This window comes from Pelodiscus sinensis, chromosome 19 (assembly GCF_052426305.1).
Source record: "Pelodiscus sinensis isolate ZL-2025 chromosome 19, ASM5242630v1, whole genome shotgun sequence".
Classification (NCBI taxonomy): Eukaryota; Metazoa; Chordata; order Testudines; family Trionychidae; genus Pelodiscus; species Pelodiscus sinensis.
Genome location: NC_143070.1, coordinates 31,875,014 through 31,893,695, shown reverse-complemented (window position 1 = coordinate 31,893,695; position 18,682 = coordinate 31,875,014). Strand labels below are relative to the sequence as shown.

At 51.8% G+C, this 18,682-nt stretch overlaps 5 non-coding genes across 5 annotated transcripts; 3 read left to right on the top strand and 2 right to left on the bottom strand.

The window, feature by feature from the left end:
* The first annotated feature begins 2,833 nt into the window (after nt 1-2,833).
* On the top strand, nt 2,834-2,906 carry TRNAF-GAA (transfer RNA phenylalanine (anticodon GAA)). Its single transcript has one exon. It is a non-coding gene; the product is annotated as a tRNA-Phe (tRNA).
* Nucleotides 2,907-4,943: 2,037 nt separating this feature from the next.
* On the bottom strand, nt 4,944-5,017 carry TRNAT-AGU (transfer RNA threonine (anticodon AGU)). Its single transcript has one exon. It is a non-coding gene; the product is annotated as a tRNA-Thr (tRNA).
* A 1,919-nt stretch (nt 5,018-6,936) lies between these two features.
* On the top strand, nt 6,937-7,026 carry TRNAY-GUA (transfer RNA tyrosine (anticodon GUA)). The gene is given in 2 exon segments: nt 6,937-6,973; nt 6,991-7,026. It is a non-coding gene; the product is annotated as a tRNA-Tyr (tRNA).
* A 3,326-nt stretch (nt 7,027-10,352) lies between these two features.
* TRNAE-CUC (transfer RNA glutamic acid (anticodon CUC)) lies at nt 10,353-10,424 on the top strand. The gene has a single exon. It is a non-coding gene; the product is annotated as a tRNA-Glu (tRNA).
* Nucleotides 10,425-11,338: 914 nt separating this feature from the next.
* TRNAI-AAU (transfer RNA isoleucine (anticodon AAU)) lies at nt 11,339-11,412 on the bottom strand. Its single transcript has one exon. It is a non-coding gene; the product is annotated as a tRNA-Ile (tRNA).
* Between the last annotated feature and the right edge of the window lie 7,270 nt (nt 11,413-18,682).

The window sequence follows — 18,682 nt, the reverse complement described above, 5'->3', positions numbered from 1 at the left end:
GGGGAATTTGCTTCTGTTCTTCTATGAGGCTGGAGATGTCAGTTAGTGTCCTCCCTCCTACTAGAGAAATCAGAGACTTTTCCTACCTGAGAGCTGGAAAAAGCTAAGACTGAATTGTCTTGTATGCAGAGAATGTAACTGAAGGGAGGGCATTGTTTAGCATGGGGCTTGAACCTATGCCTCTGAAATTAAGAGTCATATACTCTACCGACTGAGCTAGCCACTCTCTGTGCAGTGTCTCGCCCCCACTACCCTGTCACAGGATAGAGGATCAGCGTGTTCTCAAATGCTTGATTCAAGGCTCTGTCCTGTCCCCAATGGGGTGCTCTGCTCTGTGTGGGGAGGCCTAAGCACACTGGCCTCTTTTACCACAAGAATGGCCCCATTTCAGTCTCTCAAGTAACAGGAGAAGAGTCCGTAGCAGCAAGGGAAGGTCCCCTGAGTGAATCCAGGCAGAAACGCCATGTCTCACGTTCTGCAGCAACCCTTTCTGCCCTGGCAGGCACTGCCCCTTCTCGCACTGGCCTGGGCCTGGCATCCCTCCCCTCCCAGCACCACATAAAACCCCTTGGCATGAGCCTGGGAAAGCTAGCGGCCTCAGTCCTGTTGCCTCTGAGGGGCTTGTGCCTTGGCCTCCTCTGCCCATGGCGGCCGGCTCTCCCAGCTGCTCCCTGAGCGCTGCTGGCCAAAGGAGGTAGCAAGACAGGAGTAGGGAGAAGCAGCAAGTCCCACTGAGGCCGAGAGCTCGGGCTTAAGCCTCCAGCCCCAGCAGAAAACCTTCAGCCCGGCCTCTGTTGCTCCCTCCTGAGACAGGAGGAAGAAGTCCTGTTGCCTCAGGCCGGGGGAGGCAACAGGAGGCCTCCTCTCACAGCCTTACGCTTTGCTTCCATGCTGGCTAGGGTTGCCAGGTGTCCAGTTCTGAACCGGACTGTCCAGTATTTGAGCTTTCTGTTCGGGAAGCAAACTGAGAAAGTGTAAATGAGGAAATAGAAATGTCGGGTATTTTCTAAATAAGCTGGAATGTCGATTGTGAGGTATTGTCAAGTGAGTCCAGTATTTCTGTAGAACCATCTGGCAACCCTAATGCCTGCAATCGCAGGGGCCAGGGAGCTCTCTGGTTGGCCGCAGCCTCAGCCACTTCCTGCTTCATGACCCAGGCCCAGGCAGTCCAGGTGGGTCTCTGTGGGGCCCTGAGACATTTTGTTTGCTCTTGTCCAGGTGCAGGAGGCCCAGATTCTGCAACACTCACAGGCCCCACAGGAGGGGGTCTGGTTTGATGCTTCACCCCATGGCCTAGCAACAAGCCCCCAACCTCCCCCTGTGTTCTGAGAGCCCCGTTTGCTGTGTGAATTCTGTGGGGCAGGTTATGTCAGGCTTGGGCACAAGCAGGGTTCAGAACCAACCCACAAGTAAGTCCCTGCTCAAGAGGATTGAGCAGTGTCCTTTGCCAACAATGTTAGTCCAGCCATATAAGTGTCCCACTCACGTGCCCAAACTTTCTCCATACCACACTCACAGTTGCTGCCCTTGCTCCGGGCAGATAAGATCTCGGGGTGGTTTTCAGTCCCAGGGACTCCAACCCAAACCCTGAGACCCAGGGGTTTATAATCGAGAGAATCAATGTTTGCTTCACTTTTCCCTCCCCCCAGCAACACTAAATCTCAAGGCCAACTCTGCAGTTCCAGTGGCTGGGGGAGATGTGCATGTTAGAGCCTCTGCCCACTGAGCTGTAGCTTTCTGTGCCCAGGGAGCCAGACATCACCAGGGCTGGAGGGAAATGGGGATTGGCTGCACTTTAGGAGTCAAAGGTGTTGTCTGGGACCATAGAGTAGAACGGTTTCATCAGCCTTCCTGAGGAGGGCACCATGGCTAAGCTGGCTAAAGTGCTTGTTTAGTAAACAGGAGATCTTTGGTTCAACTACCAGTGGTACCTTGGTGTAGCCTTTGCTCACATTTTCTTATGTCTTCCTGGGACACAGAGGAGTCCTCCCCTGGCCACCCATAGAACTGCTGGTTCAGGAAAAGGCTGATTGGGGAGGAACATTGGGAAGAAGGAAACCCCAATCCTGGAGCGGGTACAGAGGCTACTGTGACTGGTACTGGCAAGGCAGGGCTCTTGCTGCAATTGCTGGGACAAAAAAGCCAGCAGCACATGCCCTTGTGATTCCCTTGGGTGGGTGGGGGTCAGCACCCAGAGATCCTGTAAGTGCAAAGCTCCTACAGCTATAGTAGCTGCTCCAGTGGTGCAAAAGGCCTGTGCACAGTACTTATAAGACAGTACTTGTGGGAGTCATGCTGAGGTTGTGAGTTCAAACCTCCCCTGGAGTGATGGTTTCTACTCCTTGCTTCTCTGGCCCCTTCCAGTGCATGCTGGGGGAGCTGTGATTCCAGCTCAGTGGAGGGTCTTTGTTGCCCATTTTCTCCTCTTGCCACCATCCCTTTCAGCCATTGGAGAAGCTCATGAACAGAGACAAGCTACTTTGTCCCATTTCCCACTTCTTTTCCTGGGCTGACCCAGTGGCTGAAAGGGGCTGCGGCTGCTGACGGGGTGGGGAAGATGTGCAACAAGACCCTGGCCACCCAGCATTCACTCTGATAAGGCCATAATATGTGCAGTGGGAATTTTCACTTATCCCATCCTCTGGGGTGGAATCCCAGCTCCCCCAGCATTCACTGCAAGGCCTGGGTTCCCAAACTGGGGTGGGGGATGCCCCCCGGAGTAGGCATGAAGAAATTTCAGGGGGGGGAATGAGGTGACCCAGCTGTTTTTTTTCTTTTGTTCCTCAAGTTTTGCTGCTATTTTGGATATTTGCTCAGATTTCTTGAGGCAGTTGCCAAAGTAGCTCAGTTGGGAGAGCATTAGACTGAAGATCTAAAGGTCCCTGGTTCAATCCCGGGCTTTGGCAGAAACCTTTGCCAATATGGCATAGTCTGTTTTGGCATCTCTCCATCTCTGGTAAGCAAACATCTGCAGTCAGAGTTGAAAGCTGAACCAAGAGGCCTGGAATTACATCATAAAGATGATCATATTTCAGGGATAGAAACGAGAAAGGGGATTTCATGACACCTCAGAGGTTGTTGACACAGTAGAACAGAGCTCTTGGCTTCACCTGCTCCCAGCCTTGCAACTCTGTTTTTAATTCCATGCCCCCAGAAAGGAACAGTAACAGAGCCTGCCTCGGAATAATTCTGAGGCTTCTCCATACATAGGACACACTATTTCTTTTTTCTTAGACTGTAAGTTATTAAGTTGATTTAAGCAATTTCAAAATAGTTTCCAAGTATAGACATGTCCTTATAGTCTTGGTCTTCACAACATCCGCTGGCAAGGAGTTCCACAGGTTGACTGCGCTTGTGTGAAGAAATTCTTCCTTTTGTTTGTTTTCAACCTGCTAATATCATGGCACACCCTTAGTGCTTCTATTATGGGAACAAGAACAATCCCTTTCCTTATTTACAGTCTCAACAACAGCCATGATGTATAGACCTCTATCTTATCTCCCCTTGTCTCCACTTTTCTAAGGTGAAAAGTCCCAATCTCTCCTCATGTGGCAGCTGATCCAAACCTTTCATCATTTTTCTTGTGCTTTTCTGAAGTTTCCAATGCCAAGGTATGGTTTTTTGGGGGGCAGAGGATAAGGCAACCACATTTCCAGTCAGTGCTCAAGTTGTGGGCACCGCGTGGATTTATAGAGATGTAATATGATAGTCACTGTCTTCTTGTCAAGGCCTTTTAAAATAATTTCTAACATCACATTTGTGGCTGCACAGGGAGTGGATGTTTTCAGAGATGTCTCCAGCTGTGACTTGTTGTAGCATATTCGCTTTCATTTAGTATGTGTGTTACTAATTGTTTATACTAACGATGGCAGCTGATTCAAACTTTCATCATTTTTGTTGTGCTTTTCTGGACTGATTCCAATGCCAATGGCAGCTGCCTGCATGAAGCCCTCCCCCTCCTCCACTCAGGCTCTTATTTCCCCAGGCACCTGACATCTGCAGCCTGTGCAGGAAAGGAGCTACCTGGGAAATGTGCTGGGGTGTTGGCCAGGGCTCAGCCAGGTGAGTCTCCCAGCCAGAGCCTGCCTCTGGCACCCCAGCCCCTCCTTTCCCATGCTGAAAGAGCAAAGACTTGGCAGAATTCATGAATATAGAGGAGGCTATTTCCCCTGACTGGGAGCCCAACCCCGGCCGCAGCAGTGGAAGTGCTCAATCCTAGCCACTCAACAGACACAAACCTGCAGTGTTGGCTCAGCTACACTAGTCATCCCAGACCACTTTCTCTCCCTTTCAGGACGTGGGTCCGTTCTCGGAGAAGGCGCGTGATGCCGGCATAGATGCTCCCCAGCACTTCTCCCCTGGCTGCACCCTCAGGGCCGGGGATGTGGACCTGCCCCTCTGCATCATGGGGGATGCTGCCTGCCCTTTGGTCCTGGGCTGATGAAGCCCTAGACAGGACACGTTGCCTAAAGCCAGGAACGTATCCCAGGTGACAGCTCACGTTTTCCTACGTCCTCCTGGGACACAGGAGAGGCCTCCCCTGGCCACCAATGGAGCTGCTGGTTCAGGAAACGGCTGATTGGGGAGGAGTGTTGGAAAGAAGGAAACCATAAGCCTGGAGTGGGTGCAGAGGCTGCTGTGACTGGCACTGGCAAGGCAGGACTCTGACTACAATTGCTGGGACAGGAGAGCCAGCACCACATGCCCTTGTGATTCCCTGAGGGGGTCAGCACCTAGAGATCCTGAGGATGCAACCTCTGCAGCTCCTGCGGCCATGAAGAGTGAGGGTCTGTGGGCATCAATGCTTCTCACTTGTGGTTTCCGTCTTCCCGACACTCCTCCCCAATCAGCCTTTTCCTGAACCAGCAGCTCCATGGGTGGCCAGGGGAGGCCTCTTCTGTGTCCCAGAAACACATAGGAAAATGTGATTAAAGGGTGTCAAAAGGCACCACTGGGAGTTGAACCCAGGATCTCCTGTTTACTAGACAGGCGCTTTAGCCAAGTGAGCCATGGTGCCCTCCTCAGGAAGTTTGATGAAACTGTTCTATTCCATGGTCCCAGACAACATCTTTGACTCCCAAAGTGCAGCCAATCCCCATTTCCCTCCATCCCTGGGGGTGTCTGGCTCCCTGCGCACAGAAAGCTACAGCTCAGTCGGCAGAGGCTCTAACATGCACATCTCCCCCAGCCGCTGGGGCTGTACAGTGGCCTTTGAGGTTTGGCCCAGATGTGGGGAGGGAGACGTGCAACAAACATTAATCAGCTGGCTTGTAAATCCCTTGGTCCTAGGCTTTGGGTTAGAGCCCCCACAAGGGGACCTGGCCTTCTTCAATTTGCTCCCTTCCTGAGAGCACAGAATTAACAAGAGAAAATTTCTTAACCCCACAGCAATCAGAGTTGGCCAAGGAGTTAGCAACAAAATTTTTGTCAACATTTAAGTAGAGGCAAGGAAACCCTCAGGGGTGTTTCTGTGTGTTTGTAGACCGAGGTTCATTCAAGTGTTTTGGTTTTTTTTTGTGGACCTGCCCCGACCGCAACCCTAGAGACTCTGGAACAAAGAAGACACATGAGAAGAACCCAACTTTCTTCCTTTTGCTGTGACATGGATGGATCTAGCTCAGGTTTCACTCAAGGGGTCCGTCTGCATGTGAAGTACCTGTGTAGGGATAACATATAAATGTATTAAAAATGATTCCCCCAAGTGGAAGTGACTCCCCATAATTTGTTCCCCACAACTTAAAGTGTTTAGATTTATTATTATTATTATTTGTTAAGATTGTTAAATGTTTATTTAATTATTGCCCCTCTAGAATATAATTTGTTAGGAATGTAATATTAAGTCATGTAACTTAAAACTGTTAAAAATATAATACTATGTAGCCAGAAACAGCTCCCCTCTCTGTGTCCCAGGGCACGGTCAAACTTATTGTTAGACAATTGATGCCCATTCTCTTCAAAGCATTGTGAAGCAATTAACCCTAATCACAAAGTGAAACATTGTAACTATAACAGTAACTCAGCACTCAGAGAGAGAATGTTTTAAGAAATGCCACCCAGAAACTTGTGACTTTTTGTAACTACAACTCTTGTATATGTAAAGTTATTATTATACAGAATACTGTATGGGAAACATTAATTAGGGAATGTATGTAAGAGAGAGAGAGTGCTTGGACGATGAATGAATGGTTCTGAGAAGTGCCAGCCTGAAAATGCAGCAACAAAGGGCTGAAGAAGGCGTCAGGTGCCAGGGCAACCAAAAGGTGTCAAGTGGAGAAAACCAAGTACTGGAGGCCCACCCTATGAGATCACTGACGAACACCTGACAGCCACCCTGAACATGATGCAGCAATTCCCATAGACTGGCATAGGAAGAAATTCCTATAAGAACGGGACTAAAAGACTATGGAGTCAGAGTCCAACGTTCTGCTGCCAGCCCACCAGGAGCTTCAGATGTGCATCTGATCAGGACTTCGCTCCCCACTACCCTCACTTGTGTGCAGAATACCTGGCCAGTATTCTGTCACAAGCAACTTCCAGGCTGGTAACTATAACAACTACACAGAACCTGAATGAATGGATGAATGATTGAATGAATGTTATATATATATATATATAAAAGTGTATAAGGTTAAGTAGTGATAGCAATAAGTAGTTAAACAACGTTTGCTTCTATCTTTTCTTTATTCTTTATTATTATCTTTACAATAAATGTGGCTTTTTGCCTTATCCCCCTCATAAGATCCTGCTTGCTTTTATTGGTACAATACCTGTGACAGCACGTGTGCACCTCTGCACCTCATCAGCAATGCCATATACTTGGGGGAGCACGTGCCCCGAGACTTATAGAAGGGACAACCTAGACTAGCCACCTTTAGTCAGGCTCCCTTCGATAGGTCAGCTGGCAGAGTGGAGGACTGGCCACCTTTAATCAGGCTCCCTTCGATAGCTCAGCTGGCAGAGCGGAGGACTGTAGTATGTGCTTGGCAAGTGATCCTTAGGTCGCTGGTTCAACTCCAGCTCGAAGGAGTGATTGTTTTCCCTCTGGCCTGGCCTTAGCAGAAGACAAACAAGGTGGTTGCCTCGGGTCCATGTCTTCAGAGCTCTCCACTGCAATTGAGAGAAAGATTGTGGGTACAAGCTGCCAATCACATTTCTTGGGCTGCGCAGGTTCTGTCCACACACAAAAGTTCTTTGGGAACAATGGCCGTTATTCCACAATAACAATGCAAGAGTCTACACAGCAATTCCGTTATTTTGAAATAATTCTGAAGTAACAGACGGTTTATTCCGACTTCTGCAAACCTCATTCTACAAAGAATAACGCCTATTCCAATTAGCTATATTAAAAAAAGGCCTGTGTAGCTGCACCGCTGCTGCTAGTTTGAACTATCCCCTCCCCGGGGCCATTCTAAGTTATTCTTCCTGGGGCTCTAAATCGAGGTAGCTTGTCTACACTGGGGAGCCTGCCTTGGACTAGTCTGAGGTTTCCCTGCAGTGTAGAAGTGCTAGTTTGAAATAAGATATTTCGTAATAACTATTCAAGACCAGCTTATTCCAAAATAAATGTGCCGTGTAGTCGTAGCCAGAAGGATGAAGCAGAAGGAGGGAAGCCAGAAGTGCAGAGGCCAGCCTGAAAACTCAGTATTCCATATGGCTATACACAGAAATTTGTAGCTCAAAGCTGGAGCTGCTGTGGAAGGAGATGAAGCTACAGAAGCTGACAGGGGACAATCAGCGGGTGGAGGGTTATTTTTTCTCCTCCATGGGCTGATGTGGCGAGAACTGAAGAGAATAAAATCCTCTTCCCTTCTCCTCAGAAGATAGAAATGCAGCTTGTTCCCCTCTCTCTGGTTCTACTAAAGCTGGACCCCAGGACTAGACTTTTTCTTTCTAAAACCCTGGTGAAAGCTGAAAGTGAAATGCTTGTAGACTTAGAATGTCAGTTAAAGAAGGGCATCACCTAGCATAGGGCTTGAACCCATGACCCTGAGATTAAAAGTCTCAGGTTCTGCCAACTGAGCTAGCCAGGCTCTATATTACAGTATTCTGCCATCACAGGGCCATCTCTCCAGTGACAGGTGAAGGGGCCCGTTTCAGGATTTCTTTTAGCGCAGCAGCAAGGGGCGATGGAGGAAAATCAACCCCCTTTCCAAGCTTTGTTCTCACCACACCAAGTGTGCTGCAGAGAAAGCCCTTGTGTGTTAAAGGGCGTTGGGGAGCCCAGAGCAGAGGGATCCCCTCAACAAACACACACAGTCCCAGCCCCAAGCCTCCTCCACATCCCGAATCCTGTGCCCTGACTTCTCTACCTTCCACATCCTCACCCCTGTCTTGCACAAGAGAGCGTCCACACTGCCATGAGAGCTTTTGTGGAAGTCTGGATGTTTTCTTGCTCACAACTTGTTGCACAAGAACCCTTGCGCAGGATGTTCTTGCGCAAGAAGCCGCGAGTGTAGACATAGCCTTAGAGCTATGTCTAAAAGGAGATGTTAATACAAAGTTATATGAGAGTGATAATATTACAGGGAATTATCCACAGTTGTCTGTATATGCAAATATATATGCAAATATCTTCTTTCACACTAATGGGCATGAATACAAAGATTAAGGCAAGACTACAGAACACACAGGCCCTATGTAAATCAGTTCTGCTGATGTTAATAAAATTCAATATTTTCCCCATTTCCAACCATATGACAGCAGTCTTAATGAGCAAGGGCAATCCAGGAATTTAACTACTAAAACACATCTCAGCAGAAATTGCGGAAGAGGCTCTTGCGCAAGAAGGAGCTGTCTACACTGCCCCTTCTTGCGCAAGAAAAACGCTTTTGTGCAATGCCGTTACATCTATTACTTTTCAGGAAGAACGGCATTGCACAAGAGGGTTTTTCTTGTGCCAGAAGGGGCCATGTAGATGCTCCTTCTGGCACAAGAGCCTCTTCTGAAACAAATGGTGGCTCATTAGGTATGTAAATGATGCTCAGCAATATTCCATGCTTAACCTCATTTGCATATTACTCACGCAAAAAGCTGTGAGAGTAGACATAGCCCTAGGCAGGTTAGGCTGAGATGGGAGGAGGCGCCGCTGGGGTTGAGGCTCCTCAGTGGTGCCTTGGCAGGGACTAGGGCGTTGCAACCACATAGGCCAAGGCCAATGGCAGCACCTCCAGCCTCTGGGACGTCTGTGGCCTTTGCTGCAAGGGGACACAAAACCAGGTAAGGTTCCCCCTGATGCCCAGATCCCTCATGACCCGGCAGCCCCAGCTTGCTCCAACACCTTCCGTTCTCCCCACCTGCTCTCCTGGCCACACACGGCACTTCTTGGGGCATGTCAAGCAAGGCCCTGCAAGGAGCCACCAGGGCAGGAACCAGCCCTTGGAGCTCGGCTTGCACCGGAACCGGCAGTTTCCCACCACGTCTCCCTTGAGAAGAGGTGACTTGTTCCCCTTCTTCTCACCTCACGTCTCCCTTGTCTCTGTTCCCTTCAACGGTCTCCGCTGCCTCAGGACCTGCCTCCTCAGGGCGCTGCCCCTCTGCCACTGTGCTGGGAGTGGGAGACTCCACAGTCTCTGCACTTGGGCTGAGAAGTCTCACGGGGACTCGTCTGTTGATGGGTTAGTCAGCCCGATGGCCAGCCGGATCCATTCCGTAGCGCTGCCCGAGAGGGAGCTTTCCCAGTCTCCATTGGTATTTCCTGGGGCTTTGTGTAGGGGGATTGGGCTTGGCATCTTCTCTGCTGGAAATGCCTCTTCTTTGGAAAGCAGCTCCCAGGAGCTCATGGAACTTCTTCTTTTCAGCTTGGAAAAGGGACAAGCAAGGAGCGATGGGACAGGGGTTTATGTGATGATGACAGGGGTGCAGAAAGCAAATAAGAAATTATTTTTTCACCTACTTAAGAACCAGGGTGACAGAATGAAACTGGTAAGTAACCAAGTTAAAAAAGAAGCATTTTTGCACCAGTGGAACTCCTTGCCAGAGGATGTTGTGAAGGTGAAATCTACAAGAAGGTCCAAAAAAGAACTGGATAATTTAATGCAGGAAAGGTCAATCAATGGCATTTAACCAGGATGGACAGGGCAAGTGTCCCTAGCTGGTGTATACCTGAAGCTGGGAATGGAGGGATCACTTAATAACTGTCTGTCCTGAGGATTCCCGCCGGACAATGAAATTGGCTGCTGTTGTGAGACAGGATCCTGGGCTAGTTGGACAACTGACATGGCCCAGTCTGGCTGCTTTGATGTTCTATTTGGCTGTTCTTGTCCCCTCTGGGCAAGGGAGAATGGACCCTGAAGTGGACAGAAAATGGCCTGCGAAAGGCTAGTGTAGGTGAGCAAACAGACTTGATTTATGTGTCGCTGATGGTCTAGTGGTTAGGATCCAGCACTCTCACTGCTGTGGCCTGGGTTCAATTCCCAGTCAGGGAAACCAGCTGCAACTTTCCCAAAACATGTCCCTAGTCAATCTTCTTCCCACATGTTACAGCAGCTGAGACCTAGCATGGGGCTAACCCTAACCCCTCCCCCTTGGCTGGGCACTGCCTGGACTCAGGCCTCCCCAGTGCCAGCCTAAGGGCTCTGGAGAGGACAGGGCAGCTCCAGGGGCAGAGTCCTTTCTTCTGCAGTAGTTCAAACCCAGCCCCTTGGTTTCAACTAACTAACATTACTCATTTTTTGCCCTCTGTGCCTCCCTCCCAACCCCAACATACCCCAGCACATCCCCTTCCCTCCCCCTCCCCCTCCCCCTCCCCTTGCTGGTAACACAAACAGGACTTTTCCCTGTTGAAAGAACAAACTCTCTGGTTTTTATGTGGGGAATGTAGAACCAGGGAGGGGCTGGGGAAAGACCCTGGGAGGGGAGCGGGGAGGCTGGGAGGAAGGGCTAAGGCTGGCACCTTCCTCTGATGGTCCCACTGCCTCATGTCAGGGGCCTCAGCAGCGCTGGGGGGTGGCTCCAGGGGGAGAAGCTGGTTCAGAGGAACTTGAGCTGCTGGGCCACTGAAGCAGGCCCCCAGCAGCAGCCTCTGTGCAGGGCTCACACGCTCCAGGCCTCCCGGTCATATTGAGTCTCGCCCTGTGGCTTGGGCTCCAAAATCTGCCCCCCAGCTGGTGCCTTGAGGTAGCCACTGCAGCAGCAGGAGTTTGGGCATCAGTTCCCCTGCTTTTGGGGACAGGAAGCCAGGCCAAGGCCCTTTTAGCCACTGGAGCTGTACAGGCTGGAGCCTCCCCCTACCAGATCTCTGCCCTGCTTTCTGCAAAGCTCTCAGCCTTTTGCTTGTTTCTGCTTCCCTGTCCATAGCAGGCAGCTAAAGGAAGGGAAGTCAGCGAACCAAACACCCCTGTGGCCAGCATGGGGCTTGAACCCATGACCTTGGTGTTATTAGCACCACACTCTAACCAACTGAGCTAGCCAGCCAACGAAATTGCAGTTCACCAGTGGCCCTTTCAAGAAAGGCGCCTCAGTCAGCTGCAGGGACGTCTCTGCAGCTGCCAATGGCTCTTCTCTGACAGGGCCACTAGCGACTCGCTGTGACGTGGGCTGGCTAGTCCAGCTGGTTTGAGGTTTGGTCAAGGTGGCTGGCGGCCGGCAGACCCAGGGCAAAGAGGCAGCCGGAATCTCCTGCTGCCAGCACCTTGCCTCCCAGCTTCTTCCCTGTCAGCAGCAGCTGCAGCCCCTTTCGGCCACTGGGTCAGCCCGGGAAGGGAGGCAGGAATGGGGCCCCAGATTCCAGGGTTCTGAGTCCTGAGTGCTGCCCTTGACACCAATCACCCCTCACTCAACTGGGCCAAACAGGTGCCCCAGTTCATGCCCACTGGGACCTGCTTTACTTGGTTTCCTTCCACCCAGAGCCCCCTTCTTTTCCAGGGCTGCAAGGAGCATCTCTCGGATGCTTTCTCATATCCCAGCACAGGGCCATCTCTCCAGTGACAGGAGACGGGGCTGGTTTCAGGATTTCTTTTAGCGCAGCAGCAAGCAAGGGGAGATGGAGGAAAATCAACCCCATTTGCAAGCTTTGTGTTACAGGAGGGGTGTGAGTCGGGGAGCCCCCCCCCCCCCCCCAGAAGGGGCATTTCAATGCACCCAAGGGCAGCAAGAATTCAGGCCCTTAGGCGAGTGCATTGGGGACAATGTGTGAGCCGTCCGATAAGCATTTTCTGCTCCTACTGGGGAAGGCAGCTGGGCAGGACCAGCCTGCAGCCCACGTCCCTTTCAGCCCCAGGTGCAGGAGGTAACAGAGAGGGGAGGAAAGTCCATGGCTAGAGCCTGCTCCCAGCAGTCTGGCCCTGCACAAAATCTACGCATGATGGAGCCTCTCCCAGCAGGGCTATGGCCTGTTCTCTGCAAAGTGCTCAGCTGTTTCATTTTTTTGCAGGCCCATTGTATGTGTCCCTGGTGGCTTCATTTACAGATTCCACTCTTTACATTTGCATCCCTTTTTGGAAAGAGGGTGCAAGTGTAAACATACCCCTATAAACATACCCTACGTAGCGAGAGTTGGCTTTCTTCACTTGAGCCTGGCTATGTCCCTACCGCGGGAACCCAAAGGAAGCAAAGAGCAGAAGTACTGGAAGCTGGTGGGGTACCCTCTGAATTTGATTTTGTGAGTCTTAGTTGGACTTGCTAAATCAAACTCCAGAAGATTGATTGCAGCCATTCCTCCTCCTCTGGGCGTGGTTCTTGTTCTTCTGCACAGCACAGCCCATGGAGACCAAGGACCTGCCAATGGGCATTCAGATCACATCCTTGTTGAATTGATGGGAATAGAAACCAGACACACAGCAGGTTTGTTTCAGTTGAAAAGGGTTTGCCTGGTTTACAGGCATTGTCACAGGAACACATTAGGGGTTTGTAGTAATTTTAGGAATCCCTGCACAATAGAAATCCAGAATGCAACACAACTGGAGATGCAAAGGTTTCAATAAAGTTGATCAATCTTCCAGGGGGCACTTGGAGTTGAACCAAGGACCACTTCGCTGGCAACTAAATACTCTACCACCAAGGTACACCCCCATTACACTTTTTTGCTTGCATCCAGTGTTAGGAAATTGGCTGCGGGCAGCATTTTCTGCAGGAGCAGGTGGTGCCTTGCACACATGGCGGGGGGAGGACGGCCCTCTATGGGGTCAGACATGTGTGGTGTCCCCCAACCTACGATCAGCATGACGCGTCACGATAGCACATCATCCCCTGTGCTCCTGCCTGCCCTGTGTGTGTTGCAACCTCACAACACTCACCTGATGTTCCCTCCCTGGTGCCAGAAGACATTTGGGAGGCCTCCTGCATCTGGGGGACCGGTTCTAGGGTGAGGGTCACAACGTTCCAGGAATCTTCCTTCTCCTTATCGTAGAGCTGCTGGTCATCAGGGTTGTTGTCCTGAAGCTGCGGCCGCTGCTGCCCAGGTGTCTCCATCCCAGACTCCACAACTGTCCCTGGAGGCAGGGGTTCCCCAACCCCCAGGACTAGGTCCAGTTCCTCATAGTATGCATGCAGAGTGTCCAGCAGCCACTTCCCTGCCTCTCCCTTTGCTGCTTTTGAACTTAGCCCAAGAGCCAATAAACTATGCTCACCCACTCAGAAACCTCTGGGACTCCTATGCCACCCAATCCCTCACACCACAGAGACCTACAGAGCTGTTACTACCCCAACATGATCCCCCCTGATTTTAGTGAATCGGGCAAGAAGTTATGCTTTACTCCAAACCATATGGGCACCCTCTCGCCTCGAGTGCGCTTCATGGCAGATGTGGACTTCCCTCACTAATTTTCAGAAATGTGCTCAGCACAGGCGTTGGTGGTATAGTGATGAGCATAGCTGCCTTCCAAGCAGTTGACCTGGCTTCAATTCCCAGCCAATGCAATGTGGGGAGGTAGCAACACTGCACTTAGCAGAGATTCTACTTTAACCCTGAAAAAACAGGCACAAGTGGGTCCTGCTGCTTCTCACAGCCTTTATTCCTCTCCAAGAGGCAGGAAGTGCTCCATCTTAGCCAAACAGCTGAGAAGCAACACTTTAAGGATGTGTCTAGACTACAGAGTTTTGTCGACAAAAGTGGACTTTTGTAGACAAAACTATACCTGCGTCTACACTACCACTGAGTTCTGTTGACATAACGTCGACAGAACTCAGCAGTTTTGTCGACGCAGGTAAACCTCATTTTACGAGGCATAACACCTTTTGTCGACAGAGTTCTGTCGACAGAAGGTGTTATTGCATCTAGGGTTGTGTCTAGACTACAGGGTTTTGTCAACAAAGCAGCTTGCTTTGTCGACAGAACTGAATGTAGTCTAGACGCTCTTTGTCGACAGAAGCTTTGTCGACAGTATCTGTCGACAAAACGTCTGTCGACAAAAGCCTGCAGTCTAGACGTACCCTAAGGCAAGAAACGCAAGGACAGATCTTGATTCAGCTCCTGGGGCCATGCTGAGTGTCTAGCAGCCATTTCCCCTCCTCTCCGTTTGCTGCTCTTGAACTTAGCTCAGCAGCCGAGAAGCTATCATTCCTCTCCTCAGCTTCCTTCCTCCCCTTTCTCTGGAGATGGCGGCCGTGTTTTTAAATGCTGCGCAGTTTCCACCCCTCCCTGGGAGCACAGCACGTTCCTCCTGCTGTAATGGGGGCGGGGCCATCAGGCAGGCACTCCTCCCTCCCCCCGCGGGTTGCTACATCGCTCGCGTCCCGGTATGCCATGCCGTCTCTGCCCTTTCCCAGGGGTGGGGCTCCCCCCGCCGGGTGTCTAGGGGGAGGAGTCCCCACATGCTCCCTCTCTCCCCCTTTGGTCCACCCCCAGTGCCACTTGCCGTGACATCCAGCCAGGTTGGACGCCGCGCGGCTTGGGAGCAACTGGCGCACGGCCAGATCATCTCCCCTCTGCTGCCAAACAGGGCCTGTGTGGCTGGGAGTGCCCGGTCACACACCCCCTCTGTCACCTGGTAGTTGGCCTCATCTCCAGACACAGACCAGGCAGCAGGAGCTGCACTTACCTGGGCACCAAGGGGAGCAGCAATAAGAGGAAACCCTGTGTTTTTGCAGAGCTTTGAACCAGGGACCTTTTGCACGTTAGGCAAATGTGATAACCACTACACCACAGAAACACACTTCAAAGTGTGAAACTTGTCTGACTGTTCTGTTCCTGGCTCTTTCTAACACCCTGCTCTGCGGGGGAGGGGAATGCACCTTGTGAACACTCCACCTCTTGTTCTCAGGGAAGCCACTAACCCGAGCTGCCCGCTCCTCATTTCCTCACCAGCCCCTTGAGATTTGTAGCTCAAAGCTGGAGCTGCTGTGGAAGGAGGTGAAGCTACAGAAGCTGACAGGGGACAATCAGCAGGCGGAGGGTTATTTTTTCTCCTCCCTGGGCTAATGTGGCTAGAACTGAGGAGAAGAAAATCCTCTTCCCTTCTCCTCAGAAGATGGAAATTGCAGTTGATTCTCTCTTCTGTTCTACTAAAGCTGGACCCCAGGACTAGACTTTTTCTTTCTAAAACCCTGATGAAAGCTGAGAGGGAATTGCTTGCAGGCTGAGAATGTGAGTTAAGGAAGAGTATTGCACAGAATGGGGCTTGAACCCCTGACCCTGAGATTAAGGGTCTCAAGCACTACCAAATGAGCTAGCCAAGCCATAAATAACAGGTTTTCTGACACCCCATCACAGCAAAGAACAAGCCAAGTGTCCTCCACTTCCTGACTCAAGGCTCTTTCTTGCCCCTACTGAGGGGTTCTTGTCTGTGGGGAGATTTGAGCTCAAAATTTCCTCCTGACACACCCACTTCTTTCCCCACAAGGAACAGCCCCATTTCCATCTCTCCAGGGACAGGAGAAGGGTCCGGATTCAGGATTTCTTTTAGCGCATCAGCAAGGGGAGATGGAGGGAATTCAAACCCCTTTGGAAGCTTTGTTCTCATGGCACCAAGTGTGACAGGAGGGGTGTGAGCTGGGGAGCCTGCCCCCCAGTAGGGGCATTTGGGTGCACCCAGGGGCAGCAAGAATTCAGGCCCTCAGGCCAGTGCATTGGGGACAATGTGTGAGCCCTTCTATGAGCATTTTCTCCTCCCAATGACAAAGGTAGCTGGGCAGGACCAGCCTGCAGCCCACGTCCCTTTCAGCCCCAGGTGCAGGAGGTAACAGAGAGGGAAGGAAAGTCCATGGCCAGAGCCTCTTCCCAGCAGTCTGGCCCTGCGCAGAGTCTGTGCATGATGGAGTCTCTCCCAGCAGGATTCTGGCCTGTTCTCTGCAAAATGCTCAGCCTGTTTCATTTTCTGCAGGAACGAGAGGGATCCATGCGCCCTGTTCCCCAGTGAGAGGTATTTGTCCTCTTGCCCCCTTTCCACACACACAGCAGGCCAGGGGGTTGTGCACCTGCAGTGGCCCCTTCCTATGTGGCCTCCCACAAAGCCGGGGTGAAAAGCTGTGGGTCCCCAGCCCTCCTGGGCCAGGCCGTGGCAGGAGCACTGACTGGAGACAGGTTGCAGGTGGAGCAGAATTAGCTCAACTGGAAAAGTGCAGCTGACCCAGTGGCTGAAAGGGGCTGCAGCTGCTGCTGACAGGGAAGAAGCTGGGAGGCAAGGTGCTGGCAGCAAGAGATTCCGGCTGCCTCTTTGCCCTGGGTCTCCGTGAGCCATGCCAGCTACCAGCCACCTTGACCAAACCTCAAACCAGCTGGACTAGCCAGCCCATGTCGCAGTGAGTTGCTAGTGGCCCTTGGCAGCTGCCGAGACAGTGCTGGAGTGGTCTGAGGTGCCTTTCTTGAAAGGGCCACTTGCAAACTCTACTTGCATAGGCTGGCTATCTCAGATGGTTAGAGTGTGGTGCTAATAATGCAAAGGTCATGGGTTCAAGCCCCATGTTGGCCATAGGGGTGTTTGGTTTAGTGACTTGCTAAGTTTTGTTGTTGAAGGAGACAACCCAGAACTGGCTCCAGCCCCCACTCAGTAACCTGGGGAAATGACCCACCAGGCCTGGGCCCCTCGGAGAGGCAACGATTCCTCAGTGGCCAGGGCAGAGCCTCCCTCTGACACAGTCATGGAGCCGTCTCCCCCTGGTCCTGCCTCCCCCTTCACTCAGCTCTCACTGCTCGGTGCTGCCAGGGAGGGGCCTCACTGCGAGAGCCGCCTGGGCAGGTTCCTGCCACAGAGACACGTCCCAGAGCAGGACGGATGCTCAGACCGATACTGAGTGTTGCTCAGTGCTGTGGTGAGACAGGGAAGGACAAAAGGGTCTAACGGCACCTGCAGCCTTTCAGAACAGCCCCCGGCCCTACCCCCAAGTACCAGCCCTTCCCTCTGCCCTCGCTGGGCTCTGCTGGGCACTATCTTGACTCAGGCCTCCCCGGTTTCTGGAGAAGACACGGCAGCTCTCTGGGCAAAGTCCTGAGCTCCTGGCTGGGAAGGGCTCATCAAGCAGCTGTGGGGCTGGGCTGCTGCACAGCTTAGAGCAGGGGTGGGCAAGAACTGGGAACCGCTCCCAGGGCTGCACATTTCCATGCTATTAAGGGAGGAGGTGGGGGTCTGGGATGCAGGTTAGTGCAGACAGGAGCTTCGAGCAGAGGACTGGGATGCAGGAATGGTTGCAGGGGGTTGGATTGTGACCTGGGGCAGGGGATTGGGATGCAGGATCTGGGGGGGGTGTGGGTTCAGGGGGGCAGAGGGTTTGGTTTACGTGGGGTAGCAGAGGGTTGAGGGAAGGGAGGGGCTGGGGTGTCAAAGGCAGGCTCTGGCTGGGAGACTTACCTGGCTGACTCCTCGCCTGCAGCCCAGCACATTTCTCAGGCAGCCTGCCTGCCCTTCCCCCGCACAGGCTGCAGGGGCCATGTGGGTGGGTGAATAAGAGCCTGAGTGGAGGGGGGATGGTGCTTCACATGGCCAGAAACCAGCAAATGGGATTGTGCTAGGAGCAGGGACACTAACAGCTTCACTCAGCTCTCAGGGTTCGTCTACACAGTGCACTTGTTTTTCAATAGCTTGTTTCAAAGTAGCACGTCCACACTGCAGGGAAGCCTCGACTTAGAGCCCCAGGAGGCACTGGACAGTAATTACTCTGACTGGCCCTGGGGAGGAGCTATTTTGAAATAGCTGCAGTGGAGCATCCACACTCCGGCTATTGCAAAATAGCTATTTCGGAAGAGGCGTTACCCCCTCGGGCAATGAGGTGTACAGATTTGGAGCTAAGCCGTGGCTGGCTTTTGAGGTGAGTGAGTAGGAAGAGGGAGGGGCCACTGCAGGCACTTGGCCCTCAGCTTGCAAAAAAAAATAACCTTGTGCAAGAAGCCCCTATGGCGAGAGTAATAACTCATGGGGAGAGGAATAACTCTTCTGGAAGAGGCCCTGTTTTCCGACGCTGCACTGTAAATTTACTTGCACAAGAACATGCGTGCAGTGTAGATGCTCTACAAGCTTTTGCGCAAGACGCCTGCAGTGTAGCCATAGCCCTAGAGAGGGATTGCAGCAGAAATATCCCCCTGAGTGAAGACATGGCCTAATGGTGCAATTAGTTATACTGTGACACCAACAGCCCCACTGCTGGTAACTCACAGAGGCCCTTAGTGCCCTAGAAAGGGGTGTGGCCAAAACACAGGCCTCATTGTGAGCAGGATTTGAATCTCTGCAGGGAAACCCTATTGGATGTCTAGTCCAACATCTTAACCACTTGGCCATCACAGCTGCAGGAAGTGGCATACCAGGGAAACTGGTAA